This window comes from Meleagris gallopavo, chromosome 1 (assembly GCF_905368555.1).
Source record: "Meleagris gallopavo chromosome 1, MGAL_WU_HG_1.1, whole genome shotgun sequence".
In the NCBI taxonomy this organism is placed as follows: Eukaryota; Metazoa; Chordata; class Aves; order Galliformes; family Phasianidae; genus Meleagris; species Meleagris gallopavo.
The window spans coordinates 171565940-171592775 of NC_139404.1; the positions used below are offsets into that span (position 1 = coordinate 171565940).

Genomic DNA, 26836 nt, shown 5'->3' on the forward strand with positions numbered 1-26836 from the left:
CCAAGATAATCCAATTACTACTTCCCTTTCTTGGGCATGTCTCACACACACACACAAAAAAAAAAAAAAAAAAAAAAAAAAAACAGATTATTTTATAGATTTGCATATACACTGGGTACTGTAAGTTACATCCTGTTACTTTGCCTTTGTTTTCCCATGTAGCTGTTACAAAGAGGCTGTCTCAGTGCTGTGAAAAGGGATGGTAGTTCTAAAAGGTTATTTCATGAACTCTTAAAGGAGTGTCCTTGTTATAAGCAAATTCATCAATGTCTCTAGCAGATGGAGCTTGACTTATTAGGGAGGGATGTACCAACATGTAGAGTTTAATTCAGGCTCAAGAAGGTTTGTATGATGACAAATCTGAGTCTTATCAGTGTTTTCACAAAATGCTGCAAGTCAAGCTCCCACCTTCTTCTGATGGAAGTGCAGAGGCTGATTCAGCTGGACGGCGGTGTCTCACTGGCTCTGCTTTGGTTGATTTTCTCTGATACTTAAATGCTGCTACTGGGTAATGCCAGGAACCAATACAGTCAGAGCATATATGCTGGTGCTCACCTCCTTGCTGTTAATAGCATATACCTATGGCAGATTGGGCTGCAGCACCCAGGAGTGGCACCATGTGTAAAGCAAGTCCCTTACACACCCCACATAAGGAACACTTTGAAGAGACATTGGCTCTCATTTGCAGGGTAGTTCTTCATTTGGAGTGTTTTCTTCTGCTCCATTTGCCATAGCACTTCATGCAGCAGCAGTATTCTTAGCATCTCCAAGGATAGATGCATCTCCAAGGGAAGTTTTGTTGCTTACCTCTCTCTCCTAGCAGCAGCTTCATGTCAAGAACAGTGATCTACAATGATGCAACGTTGGTATATTACTTGTAGCGGTTGCCAACATGTTTTTATAAAAATTCTCTTCAGATGTCAGATGAATTGGACAGGACATGAAATTTTTGTCACAACTGCAGCTGAGAAGAGTCAAACACAGCCACATAGTTTCTGGAAGTGATCTCTCCACAAGGGATCTGTAAAAAACTATAAAGTTTATTTTCTTTCCACGCTAGGACAGAAGGATTCTTTGGTTATTTAATTGAATTTCTCTGTTTCCTCCTTTTCTGAGCGATAGCTCTTGTTCCTTTCATATATTGCATTTACTCAGGCACTTGCAAGGGATTACTAGGAAAAGATGTTGTAGAGCTACACTCGCAAAGGGCTGAGATTGACAGGTTATCATTGCAATACAAGCTAGCAAGATAGACTTCTGTCCATTTATGAAGGCAACAAGGACAGGTACTGACAAATCTTATGAATGATTATTGCTAGTAATCCAACCACCATGGAAAGAAAGAAGTCCAAGAATGTAGTTCTGACATGAGACAAAGTAGATTGATAGTTATTTAACACTTGGATATCCAGTGCCCTAAATTCTCTAATGTTTTGCCTCCATTATGGAAGTACAGACAATACTGGTTTTTACATCAATACTAAAATTCAAGAAAGACATGGAGGTTGTCAGTGTGCAGCTCAGATCTCTGACATCTAGCTCTTTCTCTAGTCTAAGGGGCCACAGTTTCCCATTTGCATCAGGCCCTGCTTCTGGACTGCGCTCTGTCACTGTGGATCCAGCTTTCCACAAGGATACCCAGAAAGCACCATCATCTCTCCAAAGTACTCAGGCTTCTCTCGCTACCTGATTATTAGGAACTAATGAAACTATACTTCAGAGTTACTTTCCTGTGAGAGTGAGCCTGTATCAGTGTCTGGTTTTCTGTTAGTTCTGTGTTTTTCTGAGTGAGTACTACCTCAGTCTCACAAATCCCATCCTTCCTATCCAGTTTTTCCTTCCTGCTTCTCTTGCACATAATCCTCCCCACAATATAAACACAGAAAGGCACATACAGGCTTTCTGCTGCAGCTCCCTTTGGCTTTAGAAAGGTGGGAGAGATGTAGCCACTGTAAGAGGATGAGGATAGGGCTGTGGGATGTGTTTCAGGAACTAGAAGCCTGTAGGAAGGTTGCATCATGCTACAGAAATGTTAATACAGCATGGTGGTGAATCCCTAAATGGCTGATTAACTGTCAAATTGTGATGCTGTGCCAGTGCATGATGGTACTTGGGAAAAAAGGCATCAAGGGAAGCTAATTAAATACTAACCTGGAGTTTCTCTACAAGTCTTCATTTTTTTATGTCCTCTTCTTTGTCTGTTTTTTTTTTTCTCCTCTTTTTAATTTCCTCCCTTACCCTTCATTTTACCTCCTTAATATTTATAAAATTCCCTGTTATTGTTTTCTTCCCATATAACTTCTTTTAGCTTTCCTTTTCTCCCCATCCCACTCTGCCACATGTTGTGCTTCCCCTCCTGTTAATCAGTATTTCCCCACCTACTGACATCTCATGGGAGTTGCTGTTCAAGGCCCTTAAGAACACTTCAAGTTTTTCCTCTCTTGTACTTTTTTTTTTTTTATATTATCCTTGAGGGTAGAGGCTGCAAGCTTGAGTGATAGAGTGTTGTTGTGTCTGGTCCTGGAGATGGAAGAAGAACCTTACTGAAGCCCCTTTACCACTGTGACAGCTGGCAATGGGACAACTCTGATTTTTTGCTTCCAAAATCACAACTGTCCCCGTAAGAATGTGATGCAGATCAATGTTTATGTATAAGGTGGGAATTATGGTAGTGAAGGTGATACAGAGAAGGAAAAGAATTAAGCAGACTTTCAAAAAGTATCATCATGAAAATATTCATTGAGTTTCCAAGGATCCATCACCTGCAGTGAACTGAACTGCTCCTGGCGTTTAGAGGGTTGTGTGCCAGTGTGCGCCCATGGCCTGTAGTCCTGGCACTGCATACCACTGAATAGAGCTTGGTTCTGACTTCTTTGCACTCTCCCATTAGTTATTATGGACACTGATGAGATTCCCCTGCACCTCCTCTTCTGAGCAGCCGAGATCTCTCAGCCTTTCCTCACAGGAGAGGTGCTCCAGGACTTTCATCATCTTCATGATCTTCACTAGACTCCCTCCAGTATATCTGTGTCTCTCTAGTGCTGGGGTGCCCAGAACTGGACTCAGCAGTCCAAATGTGCCTCATCAGAGCTGAATAGTGGGGAAGAATCACTTCCCTTGACCTGCTGGCAGCACTTGGCCTAATGCAGCCCAGGATACCATCAGTCGTCTTTGCTCTAAGGTCACATTGCCCTTATGTGTGATTATTTACAACTAATTTTTCCACCCCAGAAAAATATTTTTTTAAGATTCACATATAAATCTTAGGAGCTTCTTCTAGAAGAAGAGGAATCTTCAAGAGGAAGTTTTTCATTCAGAGGGTGGTGACGCACTGGAACAGGTTGCCCAAGGAGGTTGTGGATGCCCCATCCCTGGAGGCATTCAAGGCCAGGCTGGATGTGGCTCTGGGCAGCCTGGTCTGACGGTTGGTGACCCTGCACATAGCAGAGGGTTGAAACTAGATGATCGTTGTGGTCCTTTTCAACCCAGGCCATTCTATGATTCTATGAACTTGTAACATAGCAGAAACCACCACACCAGGAGAGTGATGTGGATTGTGCTTTGGATATGGGAGCCAGAGCTGCCTCCACCAGCTCCCATGGTGGCCTCTCCCTGGAGGTGCTCAGGGCTGTGGAGTTTCCCCATGCATGGGACATCTGTCCAAGGGCTTGTGTCCAGCATGAGCATCCAGAGAGCTCAGGAAGTTAACAATCATTTGGAAGTTTTTAATTTCACATTCAATCTGGTTGAGTAAAATTTAGCTTAGGGTTAGGTAATAGCTATTCAGTCTGTACTGCTGCTCTGCATCTCTTTCCTTTCCTGCCTACTCCTGATAAGCAGATTTTTACTTTTTTGTTCTTTTTTCATGAAGGTAAAGATATGTGTCCCATAAGGAGATGCCTACATTCCCCAAAGCCTCTGTTATGCATGTAAGCAAACAATAGTAAAGTAAAATGTCATTGTGTGACATTTCAAGCACTGAGTATCCAATTCTGTATTGAAGTCTTTGAGGTACAGATGAGCACATAGAAATAATATGTTTGAATGTGAATCAGTCCCTTAGAAATTATTTTTCCCCAGGCCAAGTTGGTTAGGATCTCTGTTTGCTTTCTGATTATGTTTGCTCCTTGTTTTCGTCATGTAGGTCATAGCCACCTTCCTAGGATTGTCTGAATGGTTTTTACTGTGTGCTCAAACATCTCTCAGATCTCCTCCTCTAGTGCACAGTATTGTATATGGTTTTTGATCTGTTGTGCTAAAAGCATTAAATGGAGCATTGACAAGTATTTTGTGGTTTTGAGCTTGGTTAGCACAAGAGATGAATGTTCATTGTACTTCTCTAAGCAGAAATGTCTGTAGCACAGCTGTTTGTGGTTACTGGGCACTGATCTGGTTGGTTTTCTCTTCCTCCAGCCTCTCCACAAAAGAATTACCTTCTTAGAAGAACAGTATAGAAAACTCAGATTAATAGTGCTTTGTGGAGCTGGATTTTTGAAATTCAGAGAGTCCAGACCATTGTCCCGACTCCTGAAGCTACCAATTTAGAACAGCCGATACTATAAGCCTTTGCTCCTTTTAGGTGAGAATTAATTATAGCCTCCATAACATCTCTTCTGCTCATATTCCAGAGGAGTGACCATGAATGCATGATTCAGGTATTTTGGTTTGTGTTTGTTTGTTTTGCTATTGTTGTTTTGTATTTAATTTCTTTTTGCCATTGTTTGAATGGATGTCTTACTCTGTGTGTTCTACTAGGTGCTTTCGTAAGTTTATTCTTTTTTTTCACAGTAATTAAGCATCTTTAGAAGATAGATAGCAATTCCCAGGCTACACCACTGCCTCAGTAAGCTACACTGAGTATAAGCCTGGAGTTAAACCAAAGCAGTTCTGTTCTCCTTGCTCTTGTGATCTTATATCAGTTCACCAGTTATTATTTCCTCTTGTCAAATGAAGCAATAGCAAAGCTTTAAAATGATGCTGCAGCTCTTCAAAAGAACAATTTCCCTCTCTTCCCTTGCCTCCTTCTGCCATTCCCTGTATATTTGATAGTACATCAGCTTCCTCTTGATATGATCCCCAGTAGAGCACTTCAGTTATTTCAACCAGAGTTTTCTTGAAGGCATTTTTTAAAAACTAGCTGCTACAGCAGAGTTTGGTTTTAATGAAGAACAATAAAAAAAATCCTTCTGCCTTGGAAAGCCATCTTGTATGCAGTAATGCATGTGCTGAACTCTGAGCTTGGGATATCCCCACTGAATTCCCATTCAATGGCACTGTTTGTGCACACAAAGTTAAGCACCTGTGTAAGTGCCTGCAACAGCTTTAAATCTCACCAGAAGATTAAGACAGATGTCATAAAGCACAGGAAAGACAATTCAGAATCATTTTTTTCATTACCTGTGTTTCTTAAGTGGCTGCCGTCTAGTAACACAACTAATGAAGAGAACAGCATTGATCTTCCAAATAATCTCTTTACTTCATTCCAACATTTCTCATCACTTTGATACAGACAGAATGGTTGGAAAAATTTCAGTGTGGGCCATTTCACAGCAATGCTGAGTGAGCATCTGATATGACAGAAGAAAGCAAGGCCACTGACTTTAATTCTAGCATTGTTTTTCAGATCTGTAAATTACATGACCAGAATCCCCCTAGAATTAATCTCTCACTGCTGCTTACTGCAGGATTGAATCTGGGCTTAGTCCTTTGATGTAATTGCCTAGGGAATCCCCAAACACATATTTGGAGTCAACAGGATTTTAACTGCTTATGAGTTCGAAAATAAGGAGATATCAGGAGCATAACAGGGGTCAGATTAATGGCCAGTATGCACTGCAGGCATCTTGGGTGCTGTCATGGATACCTTTGGCTCAGAGAAGTTATTCTCCATGGAGTTCATTGCAGGGTGTGAGCAAAAGAGGAGAAGTTTGTCTTGGTGGCCCAAACCCCCAAACCCTCACATAATTCAATGGCAATGCTGACATGGACAGCATATGTTTAATGAAGTTTTTATGGCTACATCCATTACATCGGAAGTTTTTTCCTTTATAGAACTTCACAATTAACTGAGCAATAACTTAGGATGCAATAAGTTGATCACAATACCAAGGGGTTTTCCTACAGGCATGGTTAATTCCAGTTCACCATGGCAATCCAGAACAGCTGCAAAAAAAAAAAAAAAAAAAAAAAAAGATTATTGGAAAGCTTGAAAGATTCTTGTTCACAGTAACACATGGTGCCAACATGTTGTTCAATGGGAAGGCCATAAGCATGCGTCTTCCAGAGCACTGAATGAAGAGGAGACATCATGGCTCTCGGGGATTTTATTTCAGATTCTGAGCAGCTTTTGGTATTTATCATCATTTTCAGTTTCTCTTTTTTAAAATGTGTCTGTAAGCAAAGAACTGAAGAAGTACCTTTTTGAGGAGAGTTTGGAAAAGGGCAGAAGGCTTTATGAAACAAAAGTTAAAAGCTTCCAAAGTATAACAGTATAAGCAAGTTAATAAACATTGAATAGCAGGTCATAAAATTCCCATCAGGTTTATATCAGAAAATGGTACATTGAATAGTATCATACAATAGATACCCTTTCTTCCTTTAAAACCTTCAGCAGTTTCTCTTTAATAGCAACACAGTATTTGAAACTACTGTTTACTAAATAAAGAATGTCATCCTGCTTAAGTTAACAGAAATGCCTTTTGGTAACAAGTTCCAGTGATTGCATTTCTCCTATCCTTTCTCTAGGATTTTGGTGAATTAGCCCAGCGTTATCTGGGATGGAGCAAATCAGTGGAACAAGGACTACGTTCATAGTTTATATAAAAAAAAATTACTCCTTACATCAATGATGCATGCTACAACGCATGCCCAATGAGCACCTGTGCATTTCACAAGGGCAACAAGGAGCCTCATTGCTCCAATTGGTGAGTGGGGCTGTACGTTATATTGGTAAAGACAGTCTAGGTGTGTTTTCTCCTTCTAGCAATCAGTATTTGTAGCAGAAAAATTTGGAGCCTGTGAATCAATTAAATCAAAACATTCAGACCAACTACCTAATGTTTCTTCTATTTTGCTTTACCATTCTAAGGTATTATTGCTTGAAGGAACTGGGCTTGTTTAGCTTGGAGAAGAGAAGGCTCTGGGGAGACCTCATTGTGGCCTTCCAGTATTTGAAGGGAGCATATAAACAGGAGAGGGTATGACTGTTTATGAGGGTGGACAGGGATAGGACACGGGGAAATGGTTTTAAACTGAGACAGGGAAGGTTTAGGTTAGATATTAGGAGGAAGCTTTTCGCACACACTGGAACAGGTTGCCCAAGGAGGTTGTGGATGCCCCATCCCTGGAGGCATTCAAAGCCAGGCTGGATGTGGCTCTGGGCAGCCTGGTCTGGTGGTTTGCGACCCTGCACATAGCAGGGGGGTTGAAACTCAATGATCATTGTGGTCCTTTTCAACCCAGGCCATTCTATGGTTCTATGATTCTATCATTCTATGATTCTATGATATGATTCTATGATTATGAAGACAGTCTGACTTTTCTCAGCATCCAGTAGTTCTGAATTTCCCAAAAATTTGAAATTGCTTACATTACAAGAGAGAAATCTGCGCACCGGTTTCAGCAGCTGTGCCAAAAGTAGGTAATGCTGATTGCTCAGATGAGATCTAGCATTAACTCACCATTTCTACATGTTTATGCTAAACAATTTCTGAATAGCTTTTTTACAACTTTTTGGACCTACAGGGGAAATGGCTGCAAGTTGTATCAGAGGAGGTTTAGGTTAGACATGAGGAAAAACTTTTTCTCTCAGAGAGTGGTCAGGCACTGGAATGGCTGCACAGGGAGGGGAGGAGTCGCCATCCCTGGCAGTGTTCAAGAGGCGTCTGGATCAGGAGCTGCGAGATATGGTTTAGTGCTTGTGGAAGCAGTGGTAATGGGAGGAGGTTGGACTAGATGATCTTGTAGGTCGTTTCCAACCTTGTGATTCTATGATTCCAACAGCACACATTTAGTCTTTCTTTAATTGTTATCCTCAGCTATAGCACGAGATTGTTCATGAAAGAGAAAACTGAGTATCTGAGGGCTAGGCTAATCACAGTAATGTTTTGGGTGTCATTCAAACTTTACAATATACATTTCCTAGTTGATCATATTTTGAATGCTAGGAACTGTATTCCTGCCAGATCTTGGCAGATTCTGCAGTCTCCAACTTGACCAAATAAATACATACTATGGACCAGTGCACTGGATTTTTACTGATGTCACAGACTTTGGACTTTGTTAACACTGTGTTTTAATCACAGCCTTGGCTTCCGGGCTTTGCCTCAGGAGGCTGCTGGTGCACTGTGGTTGTGCCCGTTGTCAGGGCTCTCTGCTGTTCCATCCTGGTAATCAGGCAGTGGGGTCAGCTTGGAAGAAATGTCTTTTGTAGATGCTGTTATGCTCATACTGGAGGCTTTCCACTTCCCCAGAAGTGGAAAACAGAAAATGTCCTGGAGATCTCTTCCAGTCAGTGTTCCAGGATGGTTCTCTTTCATCTCTTTCTCTTTGGAAAGCAGAATCATCTTAGCCAACTTCTGCACCATTTCACAGTTCCTCTTCTCAGCTAGTACTGCAGTCAGGCAGGGGAAGGACTGAGAGATCTGCAGGTACTTCCTGAATGTCAGAGGTTTTGGAGAGGAGATCAGCAGTTAATATTAGGCAAGCATTTTGGAGTAAACTTCCATATGTGATTCAGCAATGACTCATCTCCCATTCAAACAGTGTAATAGATCAATGAGGCTTGGAGGCTCCTTCGGAACACTAGGAACTGCACAAGGTTTCAGAAGAGATGCAGAGATGTCATGGGACATGCTGTCACCTAAATATATGGACTTAAACATCTAGAAAGCTCCAAAATCATTATATATTAGAAAGGAAGGAAGGAAGGAAGGAAGGAAGGAAGGAAGGAAGGAAGGAAGGAAGGAAGGAAGGAAGGAAGGAAGGAAGGAAGGAAGGAAGGAAGGAAGGAAGGAAGGAAGGAAGGAAGAAGAGAGAGAGAGAGAAAATCTAGGCTCTGACCCAAGTTTAATGTCTGATACAAGTACAGACATACACAGGATGTGAACTATGGTCTGCATAAGGTGCAGGGAATTATGTTAGCCAGATGCATTTATCTCCCTGATCTTATTCTGAACTACATTTTTTATGATGTAAGTGAGGAAGCAAGATTTTAAAATCAATATTCTACTTTTAAATGCATGACTTTATGTAGTAAAGTCCAGATAATCTGCAAACAAATTACCAAAATTTTCATTAAGATCCATTTTACTGCTGATGTTAAAATAGTTCTTATCTAAACATGTTTGCCTTTATTTCAACACGAGAAGTATTTCAATTTGGGAAGATGCAAATTTCCGTGTCACAGGCCCCATTATGAAAAGGAAATTGTGTGAGATACCAGAAGAAGAAACTCTGCTGTTGTCATGGTGACAGCAATTAGTAGCACTTAAAACAGCAAACAATGGGTTTAATGGTTTGGTCTAATAGTGGCTTAATTGCTTAGTATCCCAGTTTATCTATCAGCATTTCTATATAGAGAATATTTTGGTGCTGTGCTCCCACTACGTGGTGATTTCACTTATCATTTTGAGTCTATTACAAGGAGAACTGCAGCAACATCATTACCATAAATATTTTTGATTCTGTATGTAGTGGGAAGGCCAAGGTAAATGCTCTCTCGCAATCCCGCTTGAGCGCCTCCTGTCATGCAGCACAGAGCCTGCTAGACAGATAGGAGCACTCTGTGATCATTTTACTGTAATAGTAAAAAATCATCTGAATTTCACTGCAATTGTATCTGTTCCAAAATGAGTGGGGATTTTCAAACTATTGCAGCCAGCCAGGGGCTCAGTTCATTATGGCTTGTGTAAGGAGTACATTTTCCTTGGTGCAGACACCAAATGTCTGCCTTTCTTTTTTTTTTCCTCATTTTTTCTTCAGGCTGTGGAAATGGAAAATATATTCATAGCAGTTCTAATGTCTATAAACTGGGCGGCAACTGCTGCTTCCTGATGTTGGAACCAGCACAAAATGAAGGCCACGAAGCTATGGTAAACCATAGCTTGTGTCTGTTGTACCAAGGGAAGAGCATCCCTATCCACTGGCGATGGAAAATTCTGCATACTGTTTGTGTCTATAGCTCAGATCTGTACAAGGCCTAAGGCTTTTAAGCTGTCTTTTCAGTCTCTTCTAGGTTAAATCTGTGATTTTTTTTTTCTCCTTCAGTAACCAAATTTGAGTTGTGTAGATTGGAGAAATCCATCTTAGAAGAAGAAAAAAATGCCATTGCAAACACAGTGACAAACTGCAAAATGGGTAAGTCACACAGATATGAGTATCACTCTAGCACAAGCACTACTAGGCTACACTGTGAAAAAGAGGAAAGGAGAAGCTTATTTGTGCTTTATCACACAGCAGAGATGTTAAACACTGTCCAAAAGACAGTGTAACAGAATTTGCTTAGGAACACTTGGGAAATTTCCCAAGCACAGTATTAAATCCTTCTGCTCCTTCCCAAACACTGTTTTTTATTCCCATTCTCTACAATCTGTCAGCCAACACAGTCGTTTCTGTGCTTATGAGGGAAATGACCATAGCATGCATCCAGCAGAAAGGAACCCAGCAAAAAGATAGTTCTCAGCTCAATCAAATCCCCTTTGCTTCACTGCAGCAAGGCCTGTTACAGCAAAGCAGGGGATAGCACAGAAGAAGAAGCCAACAACAAAGTAAGCAGAAGTACTTATTTCAAAGGCATAAAATGTCCATCAAATAACATGAAATTTCACTCCTTGTCAGATTTTCCCCTCTTGTTTAGTTACCCTTTTCTACCTAACTTAATGATGAAGGAACTTCTTGTCTGCCACTTTGAAAGCAGACACAGAATGGTAGCTTTAGTCTTTGTTATTTTTCTCTTTAAGTTTTGAAGTTTCTTGTTAGGATCCTTGAAATTACTCAGCTGCTTCTCACAAGTGAGGTGTTAAGGTTATGCTGATTAAAAGTAGAACAATACTGTAAATTAAACAAATTACACTGCTCAGCAAACTTGATTTTCCTTTTCTCAACAAAAGGAGTATGAAGGTCTCTAAGCCTTCTTAAATCAAAGTGCAGTGTTAATATTTCACATCTCCTAAAGGCAGTGAGTAGCTTCACGCAGCCTCTCCTCCATGTCTCCTTTCTTTAACCCTGGAGGACTTTACTTTTTAAGTTCAGGTTTATGCCATATATTTTAACATTAGACAGAATGTTGAGTTTGCATTGTTGTCTCTGGTCCCTCACTCTACTGGGCAATGAACCACACTCATATGCAGTGTCTGAAAATCTTCCAGTCATAAATTAAGAAACATGACCGATAGCTGACAGTCCTTTATTAAGATAATTAGTATTTTCTGGAAATCTTGGGTAAGGAAGTGAAGGATGATTCTACTCTGTTAGAAAGGGTACATAGGAATGTTCAAAAACTGCCTGACTGGAAAGAATCTGTGCCCCAGTAGTGCTTCTGACCAGACTCAGAAGAGAAGTGTGGCTGAGGTTGTCACTGAGATGAGGATCGACTATGGACATCTCCATCTACAGCAAGCTGAGAACTCTGTTTGCGTGTCTGCTAGGTGAAGTGAAGAAGACAGAAAGATATTTAGGCTATAGGTGGAACTATATAGGTAGGGAGTGTGGCCCATTCATTAAAATGGACTGTAACATGGCTGCAAATTGCAGTTACCTGTTACAGCCGCCACCCTCACAGATCATGTGTGAACAACGGTCATGATCATTATCATAGAAACACAGAATGGTTTGGGTTGGAAGGGACTTTAAAGATCACTTAGTTCTAGCCCCCTGCTGTAGGCAAGTTTACCACCTGAAAAAATAGGACTCAGGTGCATTGTAAAGTTGCAAATAATGTGTTGCATTATTGTGTCTACCTGTATATATATATATATATGCATGTATGTATGTATGTATGTATACATGCATGCATATAAACTAAAGCCTGGTCTGTGGTAGGAAAAATTGGCAGAATAGTAGTGACAATCCTAGCTTAATGATTTTTCCTTGTTTTCATTATCTACTGCATATGAACACATAAATAAGCCTTTTTGCAAGTTCCATGAGTGGGGTATCCTATATTGACAGGTTAAATATTCGGAGGAAGCTTTTCATACAGAGGGTGGTGATGCTTTGGTACAGGCTGCCCAAGGAGGTTGTGGATGCTCCATCCCTGGAGGCATTCAAAGCCAGGCTGGATGTGGCTCTGGGCAGCCTGGTCTGGCTGGGGGTTGAAACTCAATGATCATTGTGGTCCTTTTCAACCCAGGCCATTCTATGATTCTGTGACAGATAATAAATCTAGACATGATGAATCAGCAACATTTTAGAATGCCCTGCTTTGAAATGCTGAACTTCCTGCACAAGGAGACCAATTTGCCCTGTCAGTATGCAGTTCTTTCCACAACGTTTCCACTGACTTAAGAAATCGTATTCACTTTCCCAGTGCATTCACAGCATTGTCTTAATTGAGATTTAATATTACCAAACAACAGAAATAAGCCTCTTTGCCATAAATTGATGAAGCCTTTCCTGTATTAATGAAATAAGCACTTCTACTTACAGTAAGAGAGGACACACACATCTTTCCCCTTTGGCTAAGGAATTGCTCACATCCACAGTTCAGTACTGATTTTTTAGCATAATTTTATCTTTGTCAAGATGGTTTTCTCCTTTACTTAGAAAGATCCTGTTCTGTGTTAATAAAAACCTTCTACATGCTGAGTTCTTAGACTTTGATATGGGCAAGGGATAAAAAGCAGGTTTTTTTCTATTAACTTGGTTAACTAATTTCTTTCTTCCAAAGAAGAGGTAAAGGTGGAGATCATTTTCTTCTCTTAGTAGGAGTCCAATACTCAAGTCAGTGAAGGTAAATTATATTACTGAAATATCTGATCATACTCTTCATCTCAGTGGGGAAAAAGGTTTCCATAGTGAAGTGCATCAAACGGCTTTCCTTACCAGCATGTGAAAATTAACTTTGTTTTAATCAGTAATCTTTTAGTTATATGGCAATTTAACAGAGAAAGTGAGGGGTAACTTAGGGAGGTAAGGCCGCACAGTCCTCTAATTTACACTGTCTGAGAATGATGCCTGTGCGATTACAAAGAGTATAATTCTAACAATTTACTATGTGGAAGAGTTTCATAGGGGGAAAAGTCCAAATGAAAGGCTCAGGAGTGTTTGCTACTATGTAAGTTCTGTCTTTATGGTAAAAATCAATGAGTCACTAAGCAGGAGGAAACCAAGTGATCAGAAGAAGAATCATATTAGTATGGTTGTATTGCACTCTGGGGCCAATTAATACGAGCACAATATGGGGATGCAATGATTCCATTCTTTCTTTACCCCGAGAAGAAAACCCGCATTTTTGCACAACATTGGTTATTTCTGCATACCATTGAGATCTGTCGTACAGGCACACCACTGCTACCTGCCAGTTCTCCAAACTTCTATTTTTCCTAAGGATCAATTGGGAACATTCTAATAGGATTTTTTCTAACTTTTTCCAAGTAAAATCCAGTGTGAGTAGAAAATGATATTTCTTGAAAGTAGTGATAATAAAGGCAAAATAAACATTCTTTCCAAGTGTAAAAGAGGATTATAACAAGGTCTGCCATGACAACATTAGGAACTTTCTAAGGACATAGAAATTTGAAAAAAATTACAAAAACTACCAATAAAAAGAACAAATAACCAACAGAGAAAGCTGATGATGTCGTGCATTTTCCTTTGGTCTTTACAAAAATTTATTTGTGATCAGCTATAATTAGACTTTCAATCAGGAGACAAGAATTTAAGCAGTGAAAAACAAATAGCTTAAAAGTATTAGAAAACGGAGGCTACACAAATTGTCAGGAAATCATGAAATTCATCTTGATGAGCTACTCAGATTTGGCACATTATCTTTAATCATAGAATCGTAGAATCATTAAGGTTGGAAAAAACCTCTAAGATCACCTAGTCCAATCGTCTACCTTACACCAATATTTCCCCACTAAGTCATGCTCCTTAGTACACCTTCAACACCTCTGGGGACAGTGACTCATCCACCTCCCTGGGCAGCTCATTCCAGTGCCTGACCACTCTTTCAGAGAAGTTTTTCCTACTATCAAACCTGAACTTCCCCTGGTGCAACTTGAAGCCATTCCCTCTCATCCTATCACTGTTACACGGCAGAAGAGGCCAACTTCCACCTCACCACAACCTCCTTTCAGGCAGTTGTAGAGAGCAATAAGGTCTCCCTTGAGTCTTCTCTTCTCCAGACTGAACAATCCCAGCTCCCTCAGCCGCTCCCCATCAGATTTGTGCTCCAAACACTCCAGGGCCTCAACATCTTTCTTGTAGTGATGGGCCCAAAACTAAATGCAGTACTCGAGGTGTGGCCTCACCAGTGCTGAGTACGGAGGAACGATCACTTCCCCACTCCTGCTGGCAACACTATTTCTGATACAAGCCAGGATGTCCTTGGCTGCCTTGGCCACCATGATGCTCTACTGGCTCATTTCAGCCAAGCATTGACCATCACTCTCAGCTCCTTTTCCTCTACACAGTCTTCCAGCCACTCTGTTCCAAGCCTGTAGTGTTGCCTGGGGTTGTTGTTGTCAAAGTGCAGAATCTGGCATTGATCTTGCTGTACTTCACCATATTGGCCTCAGCCCAGAAATTCAGCCTGTCCAGATCCCTCTGTATGGCCTTCCTGTCCTTAGGCATATGAACAGCCCCCCAGCTTGGTGTCATCTGCAAACTTACAGAGGATGCACTCAATTCCCTCATCCCAATCATCATTAAAGATAAATAGGAGGATAAATACTAACCCTTGGGAACAGATCTCCAGCAAGCAAAGAAAGGCAAACATGGTACTTGTTTTCAATAGAGAAGGGACAAAAAGAGGAAGTCAACTTCGCTTGGATTTATGCAGATTTACTTGAATAAATAATTTAAATAATCTAATTTAAATAGAATAAATAATTAAAATCTACAGAATGACAATACAGTGTGAAAGAGCCAATAAGCACTTGACAGGAACAAGTCAATCTGTTTTCCATCTTTATACATAGATAGATAGATAGATAGATAGATAGATAGATAGATAGAGTGGTGGGAGAAGGCATGATTTATCTTGACTCTACTGTCTTTGTTATAAGTAAAATAAGTAAACAGCTAAAAATACAGGAACATGTAAGACTGAAAAATCATTCTCAAAATAGATACACTTTTTCACTGCTCAATCAGAACACATTTCAAAGAGGATCCTCTCGGTATCCACCTTACCTATTTCTATTCAAATTTTTAATTAACAACTTTTATTGTAGGCTAGATAGCATATTGAACAATTTGTGAATTGTTCCTAGATAGGAACAGTAGGAATTGCTTTGGAAGATGAGATTTGATGGTGCAAATGATGGAGAGGCTGTTTGAAATCAACAAGAAAAGATACATAAACCATCCATAGGGAAGTACTGTATTTGGAAATAAACTATTAAATGAACAAAGTAAGAAATAACAGTTAGATCGGATGGACCACAGACCAAATATATTGCTATATTAGTGGGTTGCATTGTGCTATTACAAAAACAGGCAAGTACCCTTCTATGGTTTTATGGAAGCCAAAAGAATGAACTACACTCCAGGAGTTCCTACTTTTTAGAGCCAAAGTAGACTATGGTATCTGCTTTTGGGAATCATACCTTTAAAAGTTTGCAGTTAACGTGGAGATGTTTTCAATAATTGAAGTTAAGGAAATATGAATTATTAGACTGAAAGAAGCATAATAGTCTCCATCTTTCCTTTACACAGGAAGGAAAAAAAATAATCATCCTAACCTGTAGCAAAGGTTGTTTGCCTCAGCTTAGCCTAAGTTAAATTGGTTTTCATTTGGGCCAAGTATTTATTTCTGCCTTGGAGCCAGGATGAGAACTACCTTTTTTTCTGTATCTGCTCAAATGTGCTTAAATCTGCTCAAATGCTCAAATGCAACCTGGCCTTTTGGGGAAAAATCCATGGTCTATCATATATCCTGCTGCCCTTCTACCAGTGACTAGCTCTCCTCCCAGCTGAAAGTCAGAGGTGCAAAACACTAATGAGGCCAGAATATCACAAGAGGGCTCACAAGCAAAGCAGAAATCCCACCCATATTTCTGGTTTTGTTGAGGTGACCCACCAAGAACCTTTGCTTCTTTTAAGACACCTGCAAGTTCTGCTTTCAGTTTTGGCCTCATCACCATTAGTGTTTTATTTAATGGGAATAGGACAGTCATTTCTATGCCTGCAATGGCAAATTCTTACAGATGCAGAAAGGTGCCATAGAACCTGTGGCTGACATTTGTGGGCTTTATCTGTTGTTCACACAGCTTCTCTCCCTGGTCTTGTCAGTTGACAGCGTTGTGCATCACTGCAGATCTCACCAACAGCAAGGAGCTTGATTTTTATCTCAAATCAGAAGCTTTGTATTCCTGCTAATGAAATTTTCATGCAAGTTATAATTGATTTCTCAAAAATACTCCAATCTTATTTCCATACTTATGTCACAATGGGGTCAGGTCACAAAACCTGACTTTTTTTTTTCCTTGGAAAAATGCACATCACGAAAAAACAACCTCTGCCCCTTGTGGTTTTTCTAATTCTCCAAGTAACTGCAGAGCAGAATTAGCACAAAATCCAAATCTAGCTTTCTATTTTGTATAATACAAAATATGTAATACGGTATAAAACCTACTCAGCATTTCTAAAGGCAATTATTTATTTTAGACCACAGCAGGCTATCAGCGTCCTTATTAAGTTTGTCGTGTTGATAGTACACCTCTTTTCAATCTCAGCCACACGTTCTTTACATATGTTACCTGGTTACAAGGTCTTGACCAGCTGTATAATTTAATGAGTTGACAGCGTGACACTGGCTTGTTAACGTGGGGCTGATATCTTCTGCTCTCTCAGCACACAGAGCAACACCAAGGCATGGAGAGACAGACTGGATCCAGAACGGCGTTCAGGCACCTGAGATGGGTGTACCTGCATAGTGCCAAGGCTTCTTTTGCTGATTTTAGCTACAGACGTCCCCACGTCTTTGTTGCTGTGATGAGCGTTTCAGCTTCTCAGAATTATCTCTAATATAAACACAGAAGGAATCCCACTGAAATCAGCATAGCCACTCAGATGCTTAAAGTTAAGCATATAATTATATTCCTGAATCAAGACTTTAAATAGATAATTAAATTTCATGATTAAAATGATTTTTATAAAGGCAGCACTGTCATTTGCAAATGCTAACCATTAAATTAAAGAAGAAATAAGTTTTTCAATATAAGTAATTAAAGAGTTATATTTTCAAAAGAAAAAAAAAAAGGAAAAACTGTTTGCCGGCAATTCTTTTTAATAGTTCTTTTTTTATTATTTATTTTTTCTCCCTTTTTTGTCTTTGATACAGCCCTAATAAGGAGAACAAAGTCATACTGAACTTAGAATCATGCCTTCTGTATATGTTCCAATTGTTCCTATTATTAGAACAGATAAAGTGACATCCGAAGTATATACACAGTATATTCAAAAGAGTCTCTGAGATAAAGATTCTGTGATCCTTAAATACTTTCCCAATGTCTCTAAAGGGATTTAACTCTAGGGAAGAAATTTGACTGAGAAAAGCTATTTGTGATTACATAGATTTCTTTGCCATTTAACATGGTTCAAATTGAATTGCTGACCTAAAATATTCATTCTCAAAATGACTCCATAAAAATAAATCAAAGTTTTTGATGCTTTCAGTTCTCTTCTCCAAAGATGACTGAATGACTTAAAAATGTATCTTACACTGTCTGTTTGTCCTAAATAATCGCCTTTAGTAGGGTTAGTCACAGTATTAAATTAAGAGAAGGAGCAATTAATTATATTCTTCTGAAATGAAGAAGAGAATAATCTTTGAAATGTTCTCCCTCCCTTGTCACTCCCTCCTTTTGAAATCTGAATTACATTATGTATTTTCAGTTATGGAATATATTTTAGCTTTCAGTTTAAACAGAGTGGTGGGAATAAGTTGTGCATGGTACAAAATTAATTTGGATTGACTTTCAGGCACACTGAGGAACGTATAGCCAAAATGAAAAGAAATGCTTAATTTCTGAAAACTGCTAACTGCAGAGTATAGCCTTGCTGCTTCATGGAGCTGTGGGTGAGGGAAAGGGTCTGCACCAGAGGGCAGTGGGCATGGACCAGCCAGCCCAGGGCTGTGGGCACGGCCACGAGTGCCGGAGCTCAAGGAGCGCTTGGAAGCGCTCTCAGACATCGGGATTGGATGTTGGGTGGTGGCGTGGAGCCAGGGGTTGGACTCGGTGATCCTTGTGGTTCCAATTCGGAATATTCTATAATAGAAGTGTACAAGAATTGCAGAGCAGCGAAAAAAACTTTGAATATTCTTCTGTGGAAAAAAAAAAAGCAGGAGGATAAACTTCCAGAAGAAACAATTACAGGCAGGCAGCTGAAAGAGAAGGGTGTAATAATAAGGATGCATCAGTGCCTCCGTGGTAATCTTGGTGAAAATGACCACAGAGTATCAGGAAAGATTGCAAGGGCTATGAGGGCAGAAAACACAATATTGGGAAACTTCAATTATCCATATGTAGGTTGTATAAATAATACACAGAGACATGAAGCCTCTTGGAAAGATTAATCTGATAATGAAGAAAAGGAAGAAAACTCTTATTAGGCTGAATCAGGCCCACATCAATAAGTAATTGTGCAAGAGCCATGTTCTCTCAATGTAATGTGGCCATAATCAAACCTTCTGCTATAAATAAAAATGCTATAAAAATCCACCGTATAAGACTTTAATACCAAAAAGGAAGAAACTGTTAAAGAAAATGGAAAAGCCAAAAGGGTGAAATGTTAGCAGACAAGTGTGGAAAGTGCTGAATGACTCCTGGAGAAGGCTTAGTGTAGGTGTACGGCATCTATAAAAAGGACGCTATTCAATGCCGTTTAAATTCCTGTGTGATTTGTGACTACAAAGGAAATGAATAGGCTAGTGATAAAGTCTGCTGATGTCATAGAGCTATTCAGGACTACTGACTGCAAAGAATCACAGGAAAGTCTCACACAAAACTAATGACCACACTGCAGAAAATTACTTGTTGCTAAATGCTCAGTAACATGTATAGGAAAAAAGAACTAAGCATACATCCATCGTGGGACTCTCTATTGCTGTTCAAGAAAGAGATGTGGAAGTTGTTTTCAGTTCTCTGACAATATTTGCTCCATATTCAAACCTGGCCAACAAAAAAAAAATAAAATAAAATAAAATAAAATAAAATAAAAAATTCAAATGTGAAGAACAAAAATGAAACCAATCCCAAAGAAGAATGGCAGAAAAAAAAAAATAACCAGTGCATCTGTATCTTCAGTGCTGATCAAAATCCAGGTATTCTCAATCTCTGCAAAGGTATAGAAGAACAGGTAAAGATCCCCACAAATATCAGAGATGCAAACTATTTATGGATGAGGTATCATAAATTATCATAGAAAAAGTGTATAAATCGTGCTCCTCCTGAGTGAGAGGAGATAATGTCCTGGACCCCTCTAATTGTATGAGATCAGTGAGTAGATAGATAGTGAATTTCTGTGGCTCCTTGCAACAGGACAATATGTGTGGAACCATTAAGTAAATAGGAATTAAATCACAGACTCCTTTGGCAGGTGAATTTGAGAAATCAGATGTAGAAGCGAATGCAAGAAAGTGTCCATGGAGGATGAATCCATCACTGATTATTAGATACAAGGTCCAGCCTGGCACTGAGGATGCTCTTAAGCTTCTGCAAGAAGCCAGAGAAGAGAGAATTACTGCTTTTCCCTTATTTCTTTCCCAAATATCTGTTGCTGACTGCTGCCGCAGGCCTACAGCAGAGAGATGTTTAATCTGACCAAAATGAGTTTCCTCTGCCCTATATGCAAGCTTCTTTTTGTGGTTTAGAAATAAAAATATTTTCACTGAAAGTACCAGGCATTATAAAAAATACTCCTTCAAGCATATGGACCCATGTTCTATAGTGCCAGAATGGTGGGAAATCACCTTCAAACACATCAAGCAGCAGGAGAAAGCTTGTACTAGGAGTACAGTGCTGAAGTATCAGGCCCCAGCACCATCCACCTGCCTGTGTGATCTGCAGAAGGGGCAGATTTCAATCTTTTCTAGCAGAAGGGTGCAGGCTCCTGAGCTGAAATCAGGTTCTTAGGGAATGTTTGAGCCTCTGTGGCATCTCTATATCTGACAGAGCACCATTACAGCACATTACAGATGGATCAGTTTAAATAGAGCTTCAGTATACAAGGAATTTAATGTAAAGATAATATGTATAATTTTTTTTATAAGCAGCTTTCTTTAGGTGAGTACGATTGCATGGTGACCATGGAGCCTGCCAGGTTCAAAGCCATGAATAGCAATTCACAGGATGATTCGTGATTTCTGTACAGTACATTGCTGCCCCACACAGACACTCTGTTTCATAGAGTCATAGAATCCTTAGAGTTGGAAGGGACCTTTAAAAATCATCTATTCCAACTCCTCTGCAATGAACAGAGACCCTACAGCTAGATCAGGTTGCTCAGAGCCCCATCCAGCCTGATCTTGAATGTCTCCAAGAATGGGGCATCCACCACCTCTCTGGGCAACCTGTACCAGTGCCTCAATACCCTCTGTAAAAGACTTCTTCCTGATGTCTAACCAAACTCTACCCTCTTTAAGCTTGAAACCATTTCCCCTTGTCCTATCACTGTAGACCCTGCTAAAGCATCTGTCCCTTTCAGTCCCCCCTTTAGATATTAAAAGGCCTATCTTAGATCTCTGCAGAGTCTTCTCCAGGCTGAATACCCCCAGCTCTTTCAAATTGCCCTCATAGAAGAGGTGTTCTATCCCTTGGATCATTTTTTTGATCCTCCTCTGGATGCACTCCAACAGCTCCATGTCTCTCCTGTACTGAGGACTCTACATCTGGACGCAGTACTCCAGGTGAGGCCTCACAGCACAGAGCAGAGGGACAGGATCACTCCCTTGTCCTGCTGGCCTCGCTGCTTTGGATGCAGTCCAGGATACGGTTGGCTTTCTGGACTGTGAGGGCACATGTCCATCTTGCCATCCACCAACACTCCCAGATCTTTTTCAGTAAGGCTGCTCTCAATCCTTTTGTCCCCCAGCTTGTGTTGGTAGTGGATGTTGCCTTGACCCAGATGTAAGACCTTGTACTAGGAGTTGTTGAATGTCATGAGGGTTGTGCATTTTTTAAACACAATATATCATCTGTAACTTTTAAAATGATCTGACAAATTTATGTCAACAACACCAAAACTTTACTCAGCATGAGATTTTATTAATAAGCTGTAATTTCTTAAATGGCACTTGATGCCTTTTTAATTAAAAAGGCCATGATGTTTCAATGTCAAAGTCTCAACTACTGCTCAGGAAGACCTGAGCTTTTTTGGAATTGATTTCTGTTCATCTCTTCTCCAACAAGTGAAACCTCCAGGCAGAGCAGCGGAATAACTAAATGTTAAAAGGCCCTATTCCTTTAAAGCTTGCCTTTTGATCCTCACATTGCTGCTGAAGCTCTGAATGCATCATTCAGGGCAAGCAGAGTGTTTTCCTATCTCAGCTGGATTTCACACTGTTATTCTTTTAATTGTGAAGAATCTCTTTTTCTGAGGCAAAGCGGATTGGATGGTGAATAGCCGTCCTGACAGGCATAGACAGGCTGCACGTACAGCACTTCTGCCGGTATTTCCTATAGTCCCTCTCCTGAAAGAGTTGGAATCTCGCAACCTCTTTTTCTCCCCCTTGAAAGAACAAGGGTTTGGGGTTTTTTTGGTTTTGTTTTTTGTTTGTTTGTGGGTTTTTGTTTGTTTGTTTGTTTGTGTGTGAAAACCAGCACCTCAACAGTTGAACAGAAACAAAAACAAAAACAAAAACAATCCTGAAGTGGTTCTTGTAGAAGTATCTCCCCAAATTGGCACATGCATTTTCACTGAGGAACATAAAAGTTTGGACAAATATGTCTAAATCTATTGCTTCTTGTTTTTTCAGCATCTTTAATGTTTGCCCTTTTCTTTCTATCACTATTCTAAGACTGTTCCGTATTTCAGATTCTTATGTTCTGTTTCAGATTCTTGTATCTCATGTAACATCATTCATTTGGCACAGCTGAGATGTTGCTGAAGACCCTCCTGTGCACCAGGACCTGACCAACCTCAGCACCTGCTGTGACCTACTCCACAACTACATAGTCTGAGACCAAATACCAACCTGCAGAGCTGCCCTTAGGCAAGTTCCAGCCAAAACACGAGATCAATTGCCTTATTTGGGCCAAATTTTTATCAAAATTAGTGTTAACCCTAGACTAAGTTCTTAATCCAGCAAAGATGTGCAACTTGAGTTTCACCACTGTAACCATGAGGTGATCTTCTTGCCATGCATGTTTGTGCTGTGTGTGCAGTTATCCAGTGAAGTGGGATTTCCTATTTGTTTTTGTGAAAAAATGCATGGTAATTACAGAAGTACACAATCATTAATTGGCCAAGTGTCTTTCACTTGTATGTTCATGATCTAGATATACCCAAAACCAGTAGGGACCTTTTCCTGCTTTGTTTTTGATGCCTGTCAGTAAAGGAGGAGAAGTGGGCAAGCAGGTTTAACTTAGCCTTACTTAAATGGATATTATCAGCATAATTGCTATTGCAAATACCATGTGTAGCCTCTGCATACAGCTTCCTGGTCAGAAATGCTTCTTTTAGTTACAGATGACCATTAAGCAAGGATAAAAAAGCAGCAGGTTGCTTTGCTACCTGCAATAGACAGTAGTTACAGACAGTAACTTTGTGCTGAGAAAACGTGGCTGTTGTGATGTTTACTGCTGATCTGAAAGATGTTGCTTGTTTCAACATGCTGAAATGAATTTCTAAATTCTAGCATGCTTTTAAAATAAGTCAGTGTGTTATGAACCCCTGTCACAGATTAGAGATAGTACAACAATAGCACAGAACACAGCAGAAGATAAATGATGTGCTCCTTTGGTGCAAGCCACCAGCTGCCAGAGTGCCAAAGCCAGTCCCTGTCCTTACTTTTGTATTCATTAGTGTCCTGAGGGATGCTTATTCATCTTGTCTCTTCTGTTCTAGTGAGTCTCCATTTTTCAAGAGAAGAGAGGTGTCTGCAAGCCATAAAGGAGATGGCTCGCATCTGGAGAATAGGAGGCCAGATAATGATATATGTGTGGGCAGTAGAGCACAAGCAGAGATTCGAAAAGCAAGATGTCTTTGTTCCTTGGAGTCCTTCACCTCCTTCCTGCTCTTCAGGTCCTCCGAATGCACAAGGAATACACAAATCAATTTTCAGGAGGACATACAGCTGGCTTTGAACCAGTCCTGCCTTAAGTAGGATAGGGCTTGAGAGGCTCACAGGAAAATACAAAGCTCATCCTGCAGAGGGGAGAAAAGGTGTCATGCATGGTGACAGATAAATCTCTGATGTGGTCTCAGTTCTCAGGATCACTTCACTCAGTATTCAATTTGATTGATCAAGAAGAGCTAATTAGATACTGCAATTACAATGCTCAGTTGAATGAATTAAACAGGAAAAAGAAAGTTGAAATAAAAAAACAGAATGTGGCTTTCTGAAACACATTTCCAACTTTTTTCTACATTGAAACCAAAATTTTGAAAATGCAGCAGCTTTTGAAGTGCTTGTTAAAGTTGTGCTGCCCATGTCACATCGATCCAAGGCTGTCAGAATTTGCTATTCAGAATTAGGGCAAGCAACTACACAGCTCCCTATGGCTGCAGATACTATTTGTGATTGCAGCAGAGGGGTGATCTGATTTCATATCGGAAAGAATTGACTGTCAGACACAACTTAAAATAGATGATCACCCAAAACAAGGAGCTTGCAGCAAACCTCAGGACAAAAGCAGGATAGGCCATTCTGCAGAAAAAGTGCGATGTGTGCACACCGACCACACACAGCAGCCAGCAGTGATGCCCTCATGAGACCTGGCTGAGATACCACCACGTTTCTAAAGAAGGGATTTTGGCTGAGCTGATAGAACATCACCATCCCTAGCTATTATTCATTCATACATTGACCATGCAAATTTGTGTGTGATTGCAGAAAATAATGAAGTGTGGAAGATCTGGGGAAACATCTCGATTGAAATGCACAATGAGCACTTCAGGGTTTTCTGCCTTTTGAAAGCTCAGTGCCTTTGAAAATCCTTCCTAAAGCTTTTTATAGCCCTGGGTCTGTTTTGGAGGAGAGGGGGAGTATGAGGAGGAGTCTGCTTTGAAATTCCCAGGTTCTGTAAATTTTCTTCTTTGATTTTGTTCTTAAAATACATTTCCATTGAAATATTTTTTCTGGTGTTATTACCTCTGACTGAGCACATTTTAGCACACTGATCCCCTTTAATAAACAGCTGCCAGCTGTGTTTTATTGCATTAAAATAGGTAAAATACATTTGGAAGTGGATTGCTGGATTATTTTTTATGTGTGAATTAAAAGTCTTTGTTACCCATGTATAACTACATCATCATTCACATCAGCTTATTCTGGCAAAATTTACTGTACTCTAATACTTGTTGTAACATACCACGGGAAGTAATTGAAAGATGGACTATTTTATTGCAGGTCTCTTTGTCATCTTATATAAAACTTCTGGCTATACCAGCTAGGCAGTCTTTTACAGGAATTACTGGGTTTGTAGGGCCCTTGTGGCAGAGACAGTAACTCATGACATTGCCATAGTAGAGGTCTTTTTCATTGCCTCATAACCATCACAGTCAACAAAGCAGATAAATATTTGCCTCCATATATGTCACTGCATAAAACCCTCTAAAAACAGATTTAAGAGTGAACTCTACATGTATGTTTGAGCTTGAAATTGCTATCCCCCTGCCAGCAAAAACAGGAGTTAGAAGGATCTAATAACCCATTCAAATCTGCAGAATAAAAGAATATAGTGCAGAAAACCGACCCAATGACCATTGGTCTACTGAGAACAGATTTGTTAAAACCAGCATGAAGTAACAATGCTTTTATGTATAGGTCTGTGTTTCACAAAGAAGTGAAGTTCAGATTCATTATCTGATTTTTAAAGATGAAGAAACAGAGGTTATAAAATTTGCTTAAGGTAATATTTGAAATAAAAAAGAATTCCAAGCGACATCGCTGCTTTGCTAATGATTATTTACATCAAGGAAATTTGTTGATAATTTTACGTTCTCCCCTGGTTTATGTGGGCTTGTGAATCAGCAAGTCAGTGATCAAACCTGTTTTATGGGAAGTATGTCCCTGTATATTCTTTATGGGCCTGTCAGTAGCAGATCATGTCATCTTTTCAAGAGTAGCATGAGACCACACAGTAATGGGAGGTTTTTTAATGCAGCTTTAATTCAATTTGGATGTAATATCTGTAATCACATTTCTGCTACTTCCTCCCATGGAGTTCAGATTGGCTGCATCATACATCTTGTGTTTTCAGGTGGGGAAGCTGGAGAAGCTAATCAGCATCCTCTATCAGTAATCACTGCCTCTGTGGTGTTCTGTTTTTTCCCCTAAGTGTAAGCATCATTGTGCAAGTGAAAGTTTCTCAGTCACAAAGCATTGATGCCATTCTGATCTGACAAGGCTGTTGCCTTCAGTTCACACCATTTTCCATGCCAAAGAGGACTTGATAATGCTTTACTATTTTTTTAATACAGCTTCAGGTTGTGCTAAACAACAGGAATAGCGTATTGCAGGTCTGAGCTTCTGTGTCATGTCCTGCTGTTCAACAGGTTCCTAATCCAGAGCACACACCAGCAAAATACATTTGGTCATTGCTGCCAGTCCCTGTCCTCAAGCACACCTGGTGTTTATTTGTTCTGGAAATCAACCCAATAATTTAAATGATTCTCACTATTCACCTTTGAAGGGTTTTGCTGGCTCCAGTATTCACCAAACAAGCGGAGCTCAACAACTCCAGCTCATGACACTACCAGATTTCTCCTAATACCTCAGGTCTTCTTGATCCAGGCCAGGTACTTCTACAGTAGAGCCATATCACCTTGAGCTACTGGGTACATGAGGGAAATGATGGCCTTTGGCTTAATGGGAACTCCTCCAACTGTTCTCCTAAGCAGAGATTAGTCCTCATTTACTTTTGTCTTGTTATCTTTGCTTTTCTGAGCTAGATTTTAAAACTGAAGGATACAATTTTTCCGGCCACGTTTAGGCCTCAGGCCTACCCTGTGCTCTGAATTGCCTGCAGCATTACTGGCAAGAAATATATCCTTTAGAGCATGAATCCTGAAACATGCCTTGAGCAACTGCTGGAGTTAGAGAGCTCATGTTCTGCTCCTGCTCTTCTCTGTCTACCGCTGACAGGAGGAGTTTGGAGAGGAACTTAGCCTCAGACTTGTATGCTTCAGTTAGGAAACATGGATCCTATGTGGGATCTAAGAATGGAAAAGAGGAACATGAACCACAGTAAAGCCAGACATATTCTTCCCCAGACACCTTTTGGCCAAGCACTGCCATCTATATCTCTATTTTGCAGAAAATGTCATTGTTAAGTCAGAAAAAAAACAAGAAGCAGCAACTTAGCTTTCATGGTTTTGGCTGGGATAGAGCTAATTTTCTTCCCAGTAGCTGGTAGGGTTCCATGTTTTGGTTTTAGGATGAGAATTATGTTGATAACACGGTGATGCTTAGGTATTGCTGAGCAGGGCTTACGGAGCCAAGGACATT

At 40.1% G+C, this 26836-nt stretch overlaps 1 long non-coding RNA gene across 1 annotated transcript; it reads left to right on the forward strand.

Moving 5' to 3' along the window:
- The first annotated feature begins 4438 nt into the window (after positions 1 to 4438).
- Positions 4439 to 24565, forward strand: LOC146545786 (uncharacterized). Its single transcript, XR_014881046.1, has 4 exons — positions 4439 to 4655; positions 6745 to 6923; positions 10267 to 10356; positions 22221 to 24565. It is a non-coding gene; the product is annotated as an uncharacterized LOC146545786 (long non-coding RNA).
- Positions 24566 to 26836: the final 2271 nt, after the last annotated feature.